The following is a 21,104-nucleotide window of genomic DNA, read 5'->3' as shown; positions in this document are numbered from 1 at the left end:
TTAAGCAGCATGGCCCTCATTCCCGAATTACTGTTATAAAAATAGCCTGTGCTGCACAGTCTATTTCTACATTAAATTCCAATGCCGCGGGGCCATGCATCGGGATTCAATCGGGATTGGGTGCTGCATAGAATTATGTGATTTACAGTATGTGCTATGCGATTTTTATATGATCAAGAGCGATAGTGCAAATCGCACTGTCTGTACATGGCATTAGTCTTCTTAGAGATCTACAAGATAGGACGCTGAAAGCAGAGGGCAATGTATGTACAGACAGCAGAGATGACCATTCCAACACTTGCAGCTATCGATTTTGACAGCTGCAGGTGTCAATGCCCATACAACACAGCAGATCTCTGAAGTGCTTGGTTGCTGGCTAAGAGATTTGCGAAATCTTGATGGTACCCAGTGAGCTGTCAGCACACTAGGCTGATGCGCTATGCATCCCCGACTTCTGCTCCTGAGATACTGCTTCCTGCTTTGGCTCTGTAAAAGGGCAAAGCAGGAGGTCTATAGCAGAACAGATAGTACATTTTTCCCACAATTTCTACATCACAAACCACCAATAAAATCATCCCAACTGAACAAGCTTTGCCAGAGGACGAGGGTTGGGGGTAGTTGATGAGAGCTGCTTTTTAACAGAGGTTGGGTAAGTGTTTCTGACATTCTGAAAGTAGTCTTGTTATTTTATGTACAGTCTTGTTTGAGTTTAGATGTTGTCTAATTTTTTGCAATCTATCATATTTATTTTCCGTGTTGTCGGTTATTTTGTGTGTGTCTGTGTGTGTGTGTTTGTGTGTGTGTATGTGTGTGTGTGTGTGTGTGTCCTACATTTCTCCCGTCAGACTGTCAAATTTGTATAATTCCCATTCTATAACATATCCTCACCCTCTAAGATCCCAAAACTGTTAAATCCAATACAAAGTTGTACTCTAATATATTAACTTCTAATAGCCCAGTATAATGTCCACATTCCTCCAAACGTAGTGTGCAATATCCTGATCCATATACCATGGCCATACCTATGTAATCTTTCCATTTCTCCTGTTATTATGTCTGCATCCCTCTGAGCCCAATATAATGTCCAAACACCTTCACACCCTCAAAACCACTCTAATATCCTCACCTTCTTAGCCAAGTATAATGTCTGCACTCCTCCATCTCCAGGATAATGTCCACACACCTCCAAGTCCACTTCAATATCCTGTTTACGCCATGCTCCTCGCACTATAGGTCTTAACAAGGACAAGGATGCAGTCAGAGGCTGGGCAAGTCAAGGAAAGCAGGACTGGATGGGGCATACTAGCATCACTGTACAATATATGTAATAAGTAAAGGGTAGTGGATCGCAATGGTTAAGGTGTATAGCGATGCACTTGTGTCAGTATACAATATGGGCAGAAAATGGACAGGACCGGAATGTGAAGCAAAACAAGTTACAGGCAGGCTCTGGTAGCGGAGTAGCCACTAATAGTGACAAGGACAAACAGACAGGACATGGTTAATAACACAGTATACAAACAGAAGCTCTCTTTGAGCAGGTACAGGTAGGACAAAATTCTCTGTTTCTGGATTCCCCTATTAATGTATGATTACCATCAGCTGTGCTTAAACATCTTTCTTATCCATTAACCTGTTTAGAACAGGTGATGGCAATCATACATTAAGAGGGAAGTCCAGAAACAGAGCTCCTGGAATGGGTAATATTGGGAGGTATGTAAACAGACATACACAGAAGCTCAATTAGAGCAAGTACTGGCCAGAGTACACAGGATTCCATAGACAATATGACAGCAATAGCAATAGACAGGGTTTGTCAGGACAGTATGTTCAGGAACCTGCAAAATTGTTCAAGAGTACAAGGTTACTGAATCTGTTCATCTACAGAGTCAGGATTAGGACTGAGTATAACCAGCATGGAGCCTAGGGCAGGCTGGGTTATAAAGGGACCAATGCCCAAATAAAACAGCAAGAAAGGATAAGCCCCATTAATGAGGAGAGTCACTGCAGGTGCTCAGCCTGACACAAAGGCAGAGTGCAAATGTCCTAATTATTGGACAGGTGAGTGCACACAGAACACATACAGTAGACAGGCTGAAGTTAGACAGACTTGCTAGAAGAGGCTTGTAAGAAACACATGTGGCTCCCCTTGGGATACTGTTAAACACACATGTTTAGGCACTCAGGTATTCACGATTCATACTAGCCATGTGCATGTAACAAAGGTTATACAGCCTGCATGCATGATCTAATGCTTGTGGCATGTAAAGGAGGCTTTGGCTTTAGGCTGACCAGCTGGCGCTGTAGCACAATGGGGGTTATTCTAGTTCACTGGCAAAGGCACAATCACTCTCTAATGTACAAAACCATATGCACTGCAGGTGGGGTAGATATACCATGTGCAGAGAGGGTTAGATTTTGATGGTTTATTGTTTCTGTGCAGGGTAAATACTGGCTGCTTTATTTTTACACTGCAATATAGATATCAGTTTGAAGTACAAACCCCGCCCAAATGTAACTCTCTCTGCACATGTTACATCTGCCCACCTGCAGTGCACATGGTTTTGTCCATTAGAGAATGATTGTGCCTTTGCAAGTGAACTAGAATAACCCCCAATGTACATAAAGTAATAGTCCCATCAGCAAATTACATTGGCACAGCAATCTGACAGTCAACTCAATAACTTTACCCCCCATAGTACATGGGGAGAGGTAGTATCAAACAAGCATGGAATAAATAAGGCCTTAATGTTACTCTTTGGCTGTCACATGCAAAGTGCTGCCCCCCCCCTCCCCCCCCCCCCCCCCACACACACACACACACACACACACACACACAATCCCCTTGAGTAAAACATGCATATAGCCATTTTTTGTGCTGTAGTTGATATTTAAGTACTGTAATATCAGAGATACAAAAAGATGGAGAGTTAATATGTGGTGAGTGAGTGCAAGAAATGTTTTAGAGATATCTCACTCTGTACAGTATATTTCACAGTTGTATTCTCCATTAGCCTTTTGAAAGCAGTAGGCAAGTCATTAGGAAACATTTTCCAAACCATTTCTTTGGTATTTAATGTGCCCCTTGAGTAGTTATCCCTGGGTAGAGACATGTAACTTTGCGTTGTATTTATCATTTATCAATGCTTTCACGGAATAGACAAGGAATTCAAACTTCTAATGCTCTGAAATTTGTAATAGCAACATTGCATTGGACAGGTGTGTAATACCCCAGTAGAGAGTTGTAGCAGGAAGGGAAACACTAAAGGCTGCAATCCACTAGTGCGATATTGCCACTTTTTATGCGATTCCGACAGATCGCATGAAAAGTGACACATCACATGTAATCTTTTTATGATTGCAATGCAAGGCGCGTTACCGTTACCATGCACCTTGCATCACAGTTAAAGTTCCAACGAGCTGCCATGAATATTCATGTCAGCCCACAGCACCTTGCTGGGATTGCATATGATACATTGTTGCAAAATTACTGCATATAATGTATCATATGCAAACCTGGCAGCTGCCAGGTGAGTTTGCATGGTATCTCATGCAAGGTACCGCATGCTATACATTGCCCTGGTGAATGGGGGCCTCAAAGGGGGAATTTGATTGTGAACAAGGTTTAGTGAGGTAAAAAATCATCATCTACTTACCCTCCAATTTTGGATAGTCGGGAGAGTGTATACCCACAGGAAATAAAATAAAAAAGTCAGCAGCCAGCTCGGAGGGGAATAACTTTTACAAGGGGTCTCACACACATTCACAAATTCACATTTTTACTTCTTAAAAATAACGATTTTAGGAAAATTTCAGACTCGCTCTGGAGTAGCTAGAAAAAAGAGACATAGAAAATTGATGGCCTGTTACACTAGAGGCCGTAATTTTAGAGAAATTCCGGTAAAAACAGACATTTCTATACCTACAGTATATCCAACCCACAAACTACCAACTTAGGATGCATCTGTATCATGTGTAACGTCAATACCTTCTTGCAGATTATGTGTTTCCACAACCCTTGTCAAGACAGCTTTTTTTTAAATTCGACATAAATTGACGTCCAATTTCAAATTTGATGTCTACCAAATCATATGCCCCTGTTGGCTGTTATATATTTTAAAACCCGCACGATGGCCCACAGGTCAGCAATTCAAGGTGCACCACTGCATCCAATTGTCTGTACCCTAATTAAATAGAAAAACCCTGCAGCTGTGGGAAACCCCATGGTGCATGGTCTTTCAAATTTCCAGCCAACTACTGAATTCCAATACAAATGTGCAAAAACACACCGACCAGATACACAGGGCAAAGCTGAGAGACACTAAAGGTGCTCATACATGCATTTGGGCATGCGATGCATGCTCCCGTGCACATCATACCAAACCCAAGAGAATGAATTCTGCAAATTTGAATATGATATAGAGGATGCATTTAAACTATTTCCGTACTTGAGTCTGTGTCTTTGTTTTTTGAATCTTTATTGAACTGCAGATGTACTAAGGCAGTGGTTGAGAACCAGGGTAAATTACCCCAAATGGGGTAAAAAGTAAATTACCCCCTGGAATTTCATTTTATTGTCCGCTGCAGCAGCACTGAAAGAGTGTGTCAGCTGGGCTGAAGCGGTGGGCTGCCCGGCTGTCTTCAGAGCAGGTCCGTGGCTGTTTGAAATCTCGCGCTGGGCCGCCAGCCAATAGGAGCTCGTGGCCTGGCAGCCAATAAGTAGCTGCAAAAGCAGGCGGCCTGGCGCAAGTTTTAAACAGCAGCTGACCCGCTCTGAAGCCCATTGCTTCTGCCCAACTGTCAGACTGCTTACCCATGGCAAGGAGCATGTAAACCCCCTTGGCAATGTGCATAAAACCTCCTTGGCATTGAGTATGAAGCCTCTAGCATCGATCAGGAAGCCTCTGGCATTGAGCACGTAACCTGGAATCGAACATGTAACTCCTGGTATTGAGAAATAACCCCCTAGTAATGAGCATGCAGGTAAGTAGCACTTATGTGCCATAATATGTAATGGGCATCTCAGTGTGTTGCATATCTGTAATGGGCATCACAGCGTGTGGCATATGTATAATGTACATCACAGTGTGTGGCATATGTATAATGGGCATTACAGTATGTGGCATATGTTTAATAAGCATCACAGTGTGTGGCATATGTATAATGGCTGTGTGTGGTACAAATCATGGGGGTAACATCGGCATGTCTAAATATATTTTGGGGTAAAAAGTAAAAAGTTCCTTGACCGACCCCTGTACTAAGCTTTGAAATGTGATAAATTGGAGAATGATGAACCACCGACCAATCAGCTCCTAGCTGTAACTTTCCAAACCTACTCTGTCATCTTTCACTCTCCATTGTATCACTTTTCAGGCTTAGTATTATTATTATTATTATATTTTTATTTATAAGGCGCCACAAGTGGTACGCAGCGCCGTACATATAGCACACATTAGAACAGTACAAGGTATACAGATACAGGACTAGACATAACAGCAACAGAAGAACAAAAACAGAGCACAATTAACAACACAATTCTTAGTACACAATACAGCTGAGATATAGGGAAGTGAATGAGAATAGATGCAGGTATAGATTGTAGGTGAGTAAGAGAGCTGTAATTGAAATGCAAGAAGAGTGCTGTGATAACAGGAGGGAGGAGGGCCCTGCTCTAAAGAGCTTACAATCTAGAGGGAGGGGGAGACAGACAGGTGACATGAGGTGCAGGCAAGGAGACCTGAAGGCAGGGAGTGAGCAGGTAAGGAGACCTGAGGCAAAAAGTGAGCATGGCAGGGATGGTCAGGACATGAGGCAGCAGGTAGGGAGAATGGACAAAATAGTCCTTTCCCCCCCTTCACCTGCACCCTTGACCCCTAACAGCCCTGTACTGTGCATATATCCCTGAGAAGCCCTATGGTTCCACAATAGTTGCAACATATGTTATTTTTGCCATTATACCTCCCCAAAATGTTTTTTTATAGTTGTCAGTCTCTTTGTGAATAAATAATTGATGCATGTGCAGTTGGCCGATAATCGTTCAACTGTGAAAACATCAGGTGTGTGTACAGCAGGTGTGTGTACAACAGACCCTTTGCCGTATGTGAAAAAAACAACAAACCCCAGAAGTGTGCTTATTATATACTGTATGTAAGTGTAGCAAGTAAGGCAAGAACATGCTTGAAATAGTCTGAACCTGACTTCTGACTGTAACAAATGACAAAGACTTGAATGGACACTGATTTTGATGCCTAACAAATGATGATGCCAAGTCGGATTGAATGCTGCTGTAATGAAAGCAAATGCCATTCTATTGGCATCTTATCTTTCCGTTTATAATGTTAACGTTACACATTTTAAAACACTCAGAGCAACATATTAAAAAACAAGTACTTACATTCTTGCTATTAAGTAGCTGAAATGTATTTCAAATCTCCTAAATTTGCTTTTTTTCTCCTCCATTACCTCCTCAGTTATGCCAGAAATACTCATCATAAGCTTCAGCTCTCTTAATGTGTCATTTTAATGGGATTTAAAACTGGTGAGTGGTTTCCAAAACGCAGAGCCTATAAGCTCCAATTGGTATCTATGACAGTTACAGTAAAAATAATTTCAAACACACTCAGCAAATCTAAATATAATCACACCAAGCAGTATTCGAAATACTAAACAACACAGCACTCAAATCAACAAAATGGCAGTTATAATGAAATGAATCTTTACCTGTGGAAAAAAATAGCACACAATGACATTGATGAGAACATTATTATACTATTAACCGCTTCGGTAGTATGCCCGGAAATCTCCTGGGCTGAGCTGTGCTGTTGGAATGGGCTCTCCCCCAAAATTTCCAGGTATGCCACTGATGGGCAGATGTGTGCCAGCAGTGAACCACTGGCGCACCACCATTTGGCAGCTCTAGTGCCCCCTCCCCTCATCACTCCAACCCCCCCCCCATCGGATACACCGGCGCCGCTGGTCTCTGCTGCAGATACCCGCCACGATCTTCCCCATCTACGCTTGGGGAAGTTCAGGGACATTCAGAAGTGCTCAGGTGTTCATGCGCCCAAACACATGAATGACGGAGTGCCTGAGCGCCAGAGTGCACAAACACCCGAGCTCTCCCAAGCCACCCCTGAATGGCCGCAAACTTCACCGGGCAGCTGCAAACAGCCAAAGCCAGTAGCAGCAGCTCCAGGAGAGCAGGGTCTGCTGCACAAGGCAGCAACTGCAGCTTGAGTGGTAGGTTATTCTGGGGCAGCAAAACCCACCACTCAAGCGGTTAATATGATTACATTTTGGATAGCTGAGGATGAAGCATTATGCAAAGTCTTAAGGTGACCATACACTATGCTGAGGTATCACATACTAGCCCTGCATGCGATACCATGGTAACTCACCCAGCAGCTCCCAGCGGCTTGATCGCATGTGAAACATTGTATACAGCCCTTTTGCATATGACTGCACATTGAATCGTAAGTAAATCAAATATGATTCAACACTTTGCACTCGATTTATTGGCCCGATGCATCCAAATCGTGTAGGAAAGGGCCAAATTGTACTAATGTATGGCCACCTTTTCTAGCTGTAGTTAGAAGATGCTGCCCACTGTTTTATTGTATATAAAATAACAGTAGAGTAGCAGGTGAGATCGCCCCCTTTTTTAAGTAAGTTAAAACTTATGAATTTATCTAAAAGAGACAGAAAGATTATATAATTTGTTTGAATATGCATTTTAAGTATAGTAAGACAATTTAATTAATGTTATCTTTTAATAAGAAAATGAACTCAATTTGGCCAGTATTCAGTACTGTCTTAATAGCATTTTGGGCCCTATGCAAAGTAATGCACTGGGGCCACTACTTAAGTAAAAAACTTCCTGCAGCGTCTCACCATCGGCTATCAGCCATCCAGCAATTAGCATGCTTACAGCCAATAACTGTTTGGCAGCAGGTCGATAGATAATGTTTCCCAGCAGCTCAGATTTTATTTAAATTACAACCAAAACAGCCGAGCAGCAGTCTCTACTAGCCTCACAAGAAACTTCGGTCACCAGCAAACCCCTGCTCAAAGGTATCTAGAATTGTGTGGCCATCAGGCAGCTGCCCAGTAAGCCCATGCAATAAGATGGCCCTGCCAGTATCTGTTTGGTGTTTTATATATCATCAAAATGAAGGAACACCATAACAGTAATGTCATCACAGGTAGTTGTATACACCTGAATGGAGCAACACTTGAATTGATCCTTCAGTTCTCATCTAGAGACCATCGGTGCACAAAACTCTTGGATTCCCCCTGTAGTGGAGAGGAGCAACATTAGCCTTTCATTATATATATATTTGATGATCTTTTTTATTATTAGAATTATATTTTATCATAATATAATCGCAGTAAATTTGTTACACTAATATCAATTTGTTTGTCTTTTCTGTTGTCTGGTCTAGACCTTGTTCTATTTATATTCTTGGTGTTCAAGCAGACTTTATTTTGTCATACTAATAAGTGCTGAATTTTTAGGCTATAATTAATTACTATGTCATACAGTTCTTCAAAGTACTGTACTTCCTTCTCAGTAAATGACCCAATTTTGCCAACATATATTAAGGCTATGTCTCTGTATATATTATATATTAGTTTTAAGGTATGTGGACAGCAGCATTTTGTCTTGATGTATTTCTAGATTTTTTTTTTTATGTAACTGTTTTTGTTTTACCTTAATTACATATTATTATTACCATGTTAATATTTATACAATTGCTTCATTACATTGGAAATGTACTGTACATATATTTTATAATACACTTAAATTCAGAAGCTGGCTGATTCATAGTGTTGTCAAAACTAGATTTACATAATCAAAACAGATTTGGAATTGGAGGCAAGTGCATTTGGCACATTTTAATATATAAATCAATATTATGCCAAAGTGTGGTCCAGAACAATTCCAAATCACACCACACAGCATTAACCTCAGATGTAAGGTTCTCAAAACAATGAGTTTTCATTACATTACCATGATGGAATCTCAATACATTAATCTCATAGCTATTCTGATAACAAATTAATTAACTTATGTCAACACCAGTGCAGGTTTTAGACAAAAAACAATTATACTATGTCCAGCACCCAGAAAAAATCCTATTCAATCAACACTTTATAACCCTTTTTTGTTAATGCTAATATGTTCTATGTGAAAGTCTATTGTAAAACTGTTTCATGGAGAAAATGGAGAGATGGGAGTAGCAAAGGACAAAGAAGATGACAACGGGGAGAGAGAGAGAGAGAGAGAGAGAGAGAGAGAGAGAGAGAGAGAGAGAATAAGTTAATGGGGTGAAACAAAGAGATAAATAAATGGAGATGACAATAGATATAAAAAAAGAATAGAAAATGTTATTAAAAAGAGAAAGAGGAGATGCAAAAATGAAAAAGAAAAACAGAAAGAGAATATTGTATTTGGAGGAAAAATATATACAGTAACAGGAGAAATAAAGAAACTATAACAATTAGAAGAAAGCATAAAACATAAAAAACAAATATAAAATATCCTGCAGTACATTTAAAATTAGAATGCAGGGCAGCCATCCGTGGGGTATATACAGTAGGGCACATATGTAAAGGGCTCTATTTGATGTGGGGGCTTCATAATGAGACAGTCCTGTGGATGAGAAGCAGTTTGTGGTAGGGATTTTTATTGCTGTAGCAGACATAATAAGGAGATGCACATTCACAGGCCCCTCTCGGGAGAGTGGCCCATTGGATGAAGTGCATGAAATCCCTGAGAGCCAGCATAGCAGAAATGTTCCCCACCCTCCAATAAATCCCCCTCTCCATAACAACCAATCAGATTCTACTTATTAATTTAGCACTTTCTAAAAGATAATAGATAGAATATGATTGGTTGCTATGGGCAACATTCAATCTTCAATGGAACTACTATCTTAGTATCTTAGTAAATTTACCCCTATGCGTCTCCCTCTCTGTCTTAAGTAACAGTTTAGTGGTATGTGTGCCTGTCCTCCTCTCCTCTGAAATGTGTACCTCACATGGGCCTCTGAATCCCACCACTTTCCTTAAATGCCCTTGCCCCACCCTCCATTCCCATGTGTACCACTTCCTCTCTCCACTTCCTCTCCAGGTGTTATTCTGCCCTCCTTTCTCCATGTGTGTCTCTGACACCCTGTCAGTTTGTTTCTCCCCAGCTGTTCCACAACCTTATCTCCCATCTGCCTGCACTATTTATTTTCGTCTTGCACCACACCTTTGCCTCTCTCAGCTTCCACTTCTCCCCTCTTCATGTCTCTCTATCCTCCTCTTCTAGCTAGTACTGCTGCAAACCAAAGGACAAATGGAAGCACAAATATGTTCATCTTTATTATAGTATTATGAGTAAAATTTTGCGATGTTAAATCATACTGTACTACATCGGGGAGGGGAGAATACTTCACATAGGCTCTGCCATTCAAACTGATAGCCATGTAAAGTGATGTTATTGGTATACATATAAAGGTAACAGCTGATGAGATAGTCCCAAAAGTTGTTTGGAGCAATACAGTGAACACCTCAGGTTTTTCCAGCTTAATGGTACTTGCAATAAAATCAGCACCTGAAAGTACTGTAGCATTATCAGAGCACCACCAAATCTAAAGAAAAGAATAGAAAGGGAAAGTATAAGTCAATTAGAGAAATTTTATTTGCTATTTTCTGTGTTCTAGCAGAAACAATGCAATCTAGCAGTGATGAGGAACCCAACATGTACCATGTTGTCTTGTCCCAACATTGTTGAATTGAAACAAGTTTTCATAGTTCTAAGCATCAAAGTTGCTTTGGTGTCTGCTATTTATGGGTTTATGATATGAGATGAATTGGGATCTATTTACAGAAAAATGTGTTTTGTACTTTTTAATGTCAAGAATAGTAATCCACAAAAAGAATCCTTCAACCCAATTTATTTGAAATAAGATTGAATTTTCAAAACTTTAGCCTAAGTCATAATTTAGTATAACACACTAATATTGAATTCTACAGTCGAACAATTGCTACAATTGTGTCATGTGTTTGCCATTTATGATTTGTTTTATCGAATCACACTACTGTTAACATTAGCCAGCTATTTCTCATACACCACAGTATGGGCCTTATTCTGGTTGGTGCGGCCGGGCCGTACGCGTACGTTCCGGGGTTTTTCATGATCTGCGCATGCGTACAATCGCCAATGCGCAGGCGCGAGCACTCCACAACGCTTACGGACGGGTCTCTCCGTGCGAAAAAACCTGTACGCGAGAGTACGGGCTTTGGGGGGCGGCATAGGGGCGTGTTGAGGGGAGTGGCCGAAATAATGAGGAAAAATGGGCGTAAACATGGGCGTACACGGGGGTGTGCACCAAAAATGAACGGTGCTACTACCGCACGATCGACTAAAGCACCGTTCATTTCGGACACAAAACAGGCGGCCGCCAACCGCCACCTCAGACCACCCCTACAGATACCGCATGCCAGCGTGCGCCTGGGTTTGCTAATTTACGCTGATTACTACTCAAACACATACACCTGAATGTAATAACCAATGCTGCAGTCTATTAAGTCCAAACCATGATTTCACTACCTGCAAGCCACACACAGCACTCAAACACATTGGAAGCTTATCTTTCTATACTTCTCTACATTTAAAGGTTTGTTTAATTTAAGGTAAGAATCTTTTTAAGACCTGCTTATATATGCTAAGGTAGGTATTTGTTAAACAGTTATACACATTCACTACGTGCTTTCATAGACTTTACACAGTAGCATACTCAATCTACACAAGTCGACATGTGTCAACGTGTTCACTCTAATACAAACATAGGTTTTGTATTTATGATACAATAACATAAACCACATCTAACACCTACAAAGGATGTTTCAGCAATGTTTTAAGCCCATGCCCACTATTTTGCACATTAATTAATTCAATCAATTAATTAATTTTCATAATTATAGTTGAAAGGCAAGATTTGCAGGTCCATATATGTGAAGGGTATGCCAGCGTACACGGACGTACGCTCACTCTCACGAGCGGTGACATAAGCTGAGTTTTCTATTGAAAACAATAGGGACCCGTCCGTGCAAGCTGGCGTACGCTCAGATAGCCGCAAGAAGTCGGTGAGAAGACGGACGAGAGACGTCCGTAAACGGTGGCGTACGCTCTGTTGTACGCCAGTTGTCGGAGTGTAAGGGCTGGTCCGTCCGTGTACGTTGGCGTACGCTCAATTGTACGCCACTCCCCTTCGACGTTGTTTCTGGCCGTACGTATGCGGCTGAGTTGTGGGTGGACTTAACCCCAACGGCCGCGTACGGAGAGCGTACGCTAATAGTGACCGTACGCACGTTTGGCTGCTCCGATCAGAACTACCTCCTATGTGTTATGTAGTGTGCAACCCAAATAGCATCAAAAAGGAGGACAGCACTGTCAATCTATATTAACATTGATCACCAAGGGCCTTATTCAGATCTGAGCTCAGTACAAATTTTTTGCAAAATGGGCAAAACCATGTGTACTGCAGGTGGGGCAAATGTAACATGTATAGAGAGTTAGATTTGTGTGAGTTGTTTTGTTTCTAAGCAGGGTAAATACTGGCTGCATTATTTTTACACTGCAATTTAGATTTCAGTTTCAACACACCCCACCCAAATTTAACTCTCTCTGCACATGTTACATCTGCTCCACCTGCAGTGCACATGGTTTTGCCCATTTTCCGAACACATTTGTACTGAGCTCAGATCTGAATAAGGCCCAAGTCTAGTATACAGATGCACTCACCTTATTTAAAAATGTAACCATTATAAAGTCAGTCTGCATTAAATACCATTGGACACACTTCCTAATGTATGTTTTGTGGTTACAGCAGCTTATTCATAAAATCACTCTTTTCATTTTTGCATATGTCCATCCTAATCTGGGTCAGACGAGGCTTGGCTTGCTCTGTCTTTCTGTGAAATTGTGTGTGTCAGGGCATAAACTAAGTAGTGACAATAAAATTGCAGATAACCACCCTACTTACGGGTAGAGATGAGAAATTCGGATTCTGTGGAACTGCTCCGAACATAGCTGGCCCGACGTCCCGCATGCCGCACTCGCGAGTTTCTGGCTTTGTTCGGAAACCCGAGCACGGCCGAGCGTGGGAATCTGGCGTCGGATTCTCACGAGATGCCTTGTCTATAAAAGCTTGGCGTCCCGAGAATTCGCCGCCATTTCACAGTCACACTTCCAGCTACGCACATCTCTGCTCATGGCGGGTCTGAGCATTGTGCACTGGGGTGTTGAACTTGAACTTGTCATTATCAATCATTTTTCATCAATCATTCATTAGTGTGCAGAGGGGTGCTGTGCAGTGCAGACAGAGGTGTGTTGTGCAGTGCAGACTGCAGGGGGTGTTGTGCTGTACAGTATACTTAATTATATTGTAGTAATTGTACTGGTCCTGTAGTGGGGTACACAGGCAGGCTGTCAGTCAGCTTTTCAGTGTTATTTTTTTTTCATTGTGGTGTGTGGTCACTGTGGTATGCTGCACTGCAATCCAATACAACATACATATACTACTGTCAGAAGCAGAACAAGTTCCGTGTGTGATTGTTCTGTCTCCATGGTCCACGCAGTGTTATCCAAGGCCCATCCATAAAAAATACACTATAGAAATACATTTTGCTGTTCTTTATTTTTTTGCTGTATACTGCCCCCCAATAGTATACACCACAAGTTCCGTGTGTGATTGTTCTGCGTCCACGCCACATTATACAAGCTGCACATTAAAAATAATTCAAATACATTTTTCTCTTCTTTATTCATTGTTTGTGTGTACTGCACCCATAGTATACTGTCAGAAGGTCTGTGTGTGATTGTTCGTCTTCCACACAGTGTTATACAAGCTGCATATTAAAAAAAATATATAAAAGAACAATTTTGCTCTTCTTTATTGTTTGTGTGTATTGCACCCCAATATATAGAAGATCTGTATGTTAATAACCAGCCAGCTTGCTTTAGACCTTGGCCTAAATTGAATGAAAACAACATTGTGAGCTGTAAAGTGGTCAAAATTGTCTGGAAAGGGCTGAAAATGAATGTTATTGAGGTTAATATTACTCTAGAGACCAAAAATTTTTTGACCATTTTTGAAAATAATCCAAATCGAAAGCCTTTCACTGCTGTTTGACAAAGCCAAATCCAAATCCCAGCGACAAATCCAAATCTTCGGCCCCGACACTCATCTCTACTTACGGATGCATCATGGGAGTGCATCAAAAGCTCCTTGTGATTCTGAGTTGTATATACATGGAGTGGAAGCCTGTTTCTGACATCTCTTGCACTTGGCATGGGCAGTGTAATTGCAAAAATAGATGTGTCTACATACAACTTTACTGTCATCACACCAAACGCTGCTCTCATTTGTGCATAGTTTTTGCCAAAAATGCATCTTAATGACTCTCCAGTCAATTAAGTTCCCTGCTGATAGGTGCTTTAATTTTTTCAGACAAATATGTTGAAAACGCTCTCCCTTTACCACTGTCTCATCCCCAGAAATAAAACAGTGAATTGTTCTGTTATATCAGAAAGGTTTGAGAAGATTTTTGTTAATGCTTAAAAGTGAATGTGTGTTTTGCAAGCAAGACAAATAGTAAAACTATGAGTATAAGTGTAAAATACTTTAACCCCTTACCGACGCAGCCTGTTTTTGCCTTCCGGACAGAGGCCTTTTTTTCAAATCTGACATGTATCACTTAAGTGGGGATAACTTTTTTTGCTTTTACTTATCCCAGTGATTTTGAGATTGTTTTCTCGTGACACATTGTACTTTAAGTTAGTGGTAAATTTTGGTCGATACAGTCTTTTTTTGTGTGAAAAATACCAAAATGTGGTAAAAAAATTGAACATTTTGCAAAATGTTAAATTTTCTGCTTGTGAGACAAATAATCATACCACTCAAAATAGTTCATAACTAACAAAGATCATATGTCTACTTTATGTTTTAATCATTATTTCAAACTCCTTTTATTTTTTTTTGGACACTAGGGGGCAGCAGAGTCAAAATTATACACCTAACACAGTAAACGCTGCTTTTGGCTGTTCACGTTTGAACAGCCAATCACAGCGATCGCTGAGGGGGGGGGGCATCGGTGCCCCCCCTGGGCAATGAGGGAAGATGTCTGCTGTCAGGGACAGCAGACATCGTCCCTCTGTCACCGCGTCTATAGACGCGGTGACAGTTTAAAGTCATGACGTACATTTACGTCATGTGTCGTGAAGTACATCCCGACCATGACGTAAATGTACGTCAAATGTCGGGAAGGGGTTAAGATTGCTATTTATACCCTTAACTTCTGGGCCAGATTGCAAGATTCTATGTGCTTGTTAACCTACATCTTTATATTGTTGCCTTATATATTAAGCTGTGCATAAACCATTAATGTTCTAGTACATGAAACAAAGTACCATACATTAGATGCACACATATGCTTGTTTAGAAAATGGACAAAACCAAGCTGCACTGCAGTTGGGGCAGATGTAATATGTGCAGAGAGAGTTAGATTTTAGTGAGTTATTTTGTTTCTGTGCAGGGTAAATACTGGCTGATTTATTTTTACACTGCAATATAGATTTTAGCATGAACACCCCCCCCCCTCCCCCCTAAATCCTCTCTGCACATGTTACATTTGCCTCACCTGCAGTCAGGGCTACTGGAGGGCGGCAATTCGCCCCTCGCCCCCCTGTGCAAAGGGGGTACCTGCTGCGCCATCTGGGAAGCGGGCAGGGGGTCTAGGCAGGCTTCTGACAGGAGCCTGCAGTGGTGTCCTTGCCGCGCAGGTACCTGCGGCGCTGTGTATAAAGCTGGCGGCGGTGGGGGGTCCCTGCAGTGAATAAGAAATAACTAGCACTATCCGCCGGGCTATGCGGTGGCGCGGGAAGCGATGCCGGGTTTGAAAACACTGGCCGCATGCTGATTGGCTGAGATTCAGCCAATCAGCGTGCGGCCAGTGTTTTCAAAACAGAAGCGCTTCCCGCGCTGCCGCATAGCACTAGTTATTTCTTATTCACTGTAGGGCCCCCCCGGCTTTATACACAGCGCCGCAGGTATCCGTGCGGCAAGGACACCACTGCAGGCTCCTGTCAGACGCCAGCATGGACCCCCCTGCCCACTCCCCAGACAGCGCAACAGGTACCCCCCACCCCCGGCACCGGGGCGCCCCCACCCCGACTCGCATGGGGCGCTCCGGTGCCTTGCACCGGCCCTGCCTGCAGTGCAACATGGTTTCGTCTATTTGCTAAAAAGAAACTTTGCAATCAGGTCTGAAGTAGGCCCGATGAGTATTCCGTAGGCAATTTTCTCAGCTTGTACTCTCATTCAAAGCTGTCTAGGGGTGTTTTACAATTGCATTTAGCAGTATCGGGTACTGGAATGATGACGTCACTCTATCTGCAGTGAACATTGAAGCATTCCTTCAAATGACAGGATCTTACCCACTATTTATACAACACGTTTAATGCGTCAAATATGACAATTGATTATTTGGGGTTTCCATATATTTGATCTAGATTAAAAAAAAAAACTTTATGTGAAAAGAACAAAAGTTATGGTTAGGTTTAGAAAAGTGGTAACTGCATGTGAAAAGGAAGCCAAATTGAGAAGAATAAATGTATAAAATATGTAAAACTGTCTAAAATAAACACAGAAACTGTGCTAATACCACACATCTTAAATGTATTTTGGAAATGTTGGGTTACTCTGCAAAATGTACCAGGTATACCCCACTGCTCCCCTCTTTTTGGAACAAACAGGACATTCAGTACCTCTATTATCCAGATTGTCCTTGATAATAGAAGCTTAACAAGCTTCTCAAGAAACTAATGGATGATCCCACCAGACAGTTTCACAAAGACACCTACTTCACTATAGGGATATCCTTCACCAATCGACACCTACTGTGTAATGGAACACCATAATAGTGAGTGACAAGTGGTTAACTGGGACATACCCTCATGCATATAACATTAATGTGTCCATCATTAAGGAGGACAAAATAGGAACAGGACTGCATCAGCTGCTTACCCATTCTAAGAGGGACTTACATCTAATGATTTTTTTTATATTTTATCGTTTCTAAGGGGCGTTTAATAAATGCGATGTGATGATATTTATCCCTTGAGTAATTATCCTTCCTTGAAATTAATGCTGTAATGTTCTATCTATCTACTCCCATTTAAAGCTGTCTCTGAGTTTTTATCCACTGCATCCAGTGGTAGTGGGTGCCTGAATGATGATGTCACTGTGTATAAATAGCGAGCAGTGCAGCAATTTTCCAATTTCCAATTATCAGATATTCCCCACAATTCTCCAATGTGTTTCGTGCATGCCATGATTATTTGGGGTTTCCTTGTATTTGATGCAGATTTAAAAAAACTTTATTTAAATCATGGTTTGAACAAAAAAAGGAAGTTCTGGTCAGGTTTATAAAAATGGTAGCCACATTTGGGAAGGGAGACAAATTAAAATTACATATAGGAACATATAGGTGGCACATAGTCTATATTTAAATTGTATAAAAATGGTAAACGTATGGGATATGCAAACGTTTTTAAAATAAACAAAAAAAAATGTACTAACATCACCCTTCTTGAAATTACTTACATGGAAGTACCATCAATTTTCTATCAGTCATTAGAAGGATGATTTCTACATTCTACACATTCAGTAAATTCTGTTTCTTCTAGTTCCCAGACAAGGAACAATACATCATACAGACATTAGTGTATTTTGTATGGATCTACTCGTCATCTTTATAACTTCCAAGTATATTTACAGCTGCCATTTATATATCTGACTTTCCGATTCTGTAAAAAGTTAAATACACAATTATGTATAATATGCAGGCTAGTCAGACAGTTGTCTATTGATTCATAGAAAATGCTTTGCACTCTTTTTCTTACTTAAGACATTATTTGTTTATATTCTTGTCATGTAAGTATATTGCTACTGGTAAATAATGTATCTGTGTATTATTATAAATCTAATGATTTTTTTAAATCAGAAATAAGGAAATATAGTAAACTATGCAACTTACTGACAGTAAAACTGAGCATTCTTGGCCTTATTTTAATTATTAAAAATGGGTCTCACAGATTATAAAGATATTGCTTAGGTTAAAAAAAAGATAAAGAATACAAGTTAATGTAAAACAAATCTTCCATTGAAATTGTTTTAATTCACGGTTTTATTTTTCTTTCTCATCACAATTTTTTGTTCGTATTTACATTGACGAGCGAAACCCAACATTTGTGTTTTTCAAAAACTACTGTAAGAAATAAAGAATTGAATCATTCACTTTATTGTGGGATTTTTATTTGCACTAAGATAATGGGTCAGAAGTGGATAGAGAAGCACCGGCACCTGCATCTGTTAACGAACTGCGCTTTTTTTTTGCAAATGCAAATAAAAAGTCCTTTACTTGTGTACATCTGTGCATTGAAATTTGAAAGCACTGAGAAGAAATCCATAGCGGCTAAAATACTGATTGGTGCATTTTTTAGACATACAGTATATCAGCCCCCATGGCAGGGGCAGTTTATTTTCTGAGTATAACCTCCTATGTGAAAGGGTTAGCATCTGCGTATACACCAACATTTTCTGATATGCCTGTGACACTCCAATAACATGCCCATAAGACATCCAATTTTTAAAGCTGATATTTAAAGTAGCAATCGTTTACAAGGCAGAACCAAGTTGTAAACGATTGTCTCTTTAAAAATACAGGCATTCTTGGACAAATACCAAACCTCCGGCTACTCGAACCCTACTACTGTACATTTACTGCACATGTTTTTGTTACTGTAACTGATTTTGCAAAGCCTGATGAAACCATGCACAGTCCATCAATAATCATGACTAGAGTACTATAGCAGTATAAAAATGTACAAGTTAGCTAAGCAATGCTTCACCGTGTAGACTGCTTCTTTTTGTCAAAGTCAATGTCACTGAAGTTTACCAAGCCTCCTCAAACTCAGAAATGTTAACCTCTCTGCAACAACTATTCTTCATAATTTCTATATACACCTCTCATGAGACTGCTGTGTCACGGCTGAAACAGACTCTAGAAATAACCCTTAGTGAAGTGGCTCCAGCTACCCATCGCAATCCACATAGACTTTTAGTAGATGTCAAACATACCACTCTAAATTAACAAGACAACAACAAAAATCTCATGTAAATTAGGATGCCAGTGGCATGAATCTCATACTCCTAGCAAATTGCTACCATATAAGAATGTCTACCATCTTTTATAGTAATGCTCTAGAAAATGTCAAACATATATATTTCCACCCTCTTATCTCTACTCAAGTCTCTAACCCCAAGGACCATTGAAATCACATCTTATCATGTTTAGTAGTGTATGCCTGTATTTTTCAGCTGGAACTGAAGATATAAATCTTAAATGACATTCTTGGAAACACCACATCATCAATTAAAGCTTGCACATTAGATATAAAACTCAATTTAATTATCTATAAACATTTCGGCTTGATTGGGGTCTAGACTTGGTTTTATTGGGTGTCGTGGACGAAGTATTTATAGAAAAACATTCATAACCCTGTGTTGGGATCAGTAAATTGTACAGTAAGCACTAACACAACGGTAGCATTACTTTCAGATACAAATCAAACTACTGTTAGTCTCAATCACTTTTCCACAGAGTGGTCTTGGAACACTTCCAGAAGGTAAGTATAGGCTAGCATTGTCATTTATTTTATTAATATTTTTTTCTTAATTTACATATAGCTATGTAATCTCTATATTCACACACATATTTTTAAGTGTTTTATTTTACCGCTTTGCTCTTTTCAAACTGTAACACAAAGTTCTAGATTAGAATATGAGCAATATAAACATTAATATGTTTTATAGTGAACTATTACAATAGGATAAAACACAAATACCACACAGATGTGTCCAGTTACTGTATGTTGCTTATGCATTGCGACATACGCAGCCTAGAGGGGTATAGTGCTGCCACAATTTGTGTGCCCATGTGTATATATTGTGGCAACAACATGCAGTAACTGGACTACATTTGGTTTTAACATTCAACATTATATATCTTACAATAAATGTATCAGTTACTGCATTGCACCTTCTTTAGATTATAAAGTACAGTCTCTCATTCCTAAAAGTCTATTGGATGCAACTTTGATGCTTGCGGTCATAAAACCTTTATACATCTATAAATGTTTTGCCACTGAACATATATGCAGGATAGACTTACAGTATAAGCTCACAAGTCTCCTTGTGTAGGGTACAGACTAAATGATATGGTAATGGCTCGTTTGCCCTTTATTTTTATAGCTACAGAAGGTGATTGTTGGAATAGACAGAGGTTCTTATGTAGTTATTTTAGTAAGGTCTATACTGCTGAATAGAAGATTGTAGTTTTAAACAACCACTTGGTAGTATCAATAATTACTCAACTGCAGACTCATACAAGTCCGTTTTTACTGCAATGATGAGGTTTTACTACTGTGCTGCGAAATCTATATGAATGTCTTGCCAAAATTTGAGCTCTGACTGGATCCATTATATCAGTTTTAGACATGCGACCCGGCAATTACCCAGCATTTTGAGTGCCGGATCATTTTGTCGGGTGCAGTCTGACCCTCTTTTACACATATTTTGGGTTTAAATATGTCAACCCGGTAATTTGCTGAATTACATGGGTATTTCTTCAGTTGACCCTTTCACACTGAACAAATTACCGGTAGAACCGCTACACCCAGTAATTTGATGGACAGTGTGAAAGGGGTATTAGGAGCTTATTTGGCTGCTTAAAAATAGGCTTATACTTTAATATGTATGGTCTCTCTATTAATAGTTAGCCTCCCACATAAATCACTGAGCAAGCTATAGAAATCAATTTTCTTCTAACACTATATACACAGGGTCAGAGTCATACTGCCCATGTAATGAAAGTTATACAACTGGCATGTAGGATCTAATGCTTGTGACATGTGAAGAAGGCTTTGGGTATAGGCTGCCTGGCTGGCATCTTGATGGATGATTGCTAACTAGACACTATGTATGTCTTTTGTT

Source organism: Crinia signifera, chromosome 4, assembly GCF_055691185.1.
Source record: "Crinia signifera chromosome 4, ASM5569118v1, whole genome shotgun sequence".
In the NCBI taxonomy this organism is placed as follows: Eukaryota; Metazoa; Chordata; class Amphibia; order Anura; family Myobatrachidae; genus Crinia; species Crinia signifera.
Note: the sequence above shows the minus strand (reverse complement) of the source record.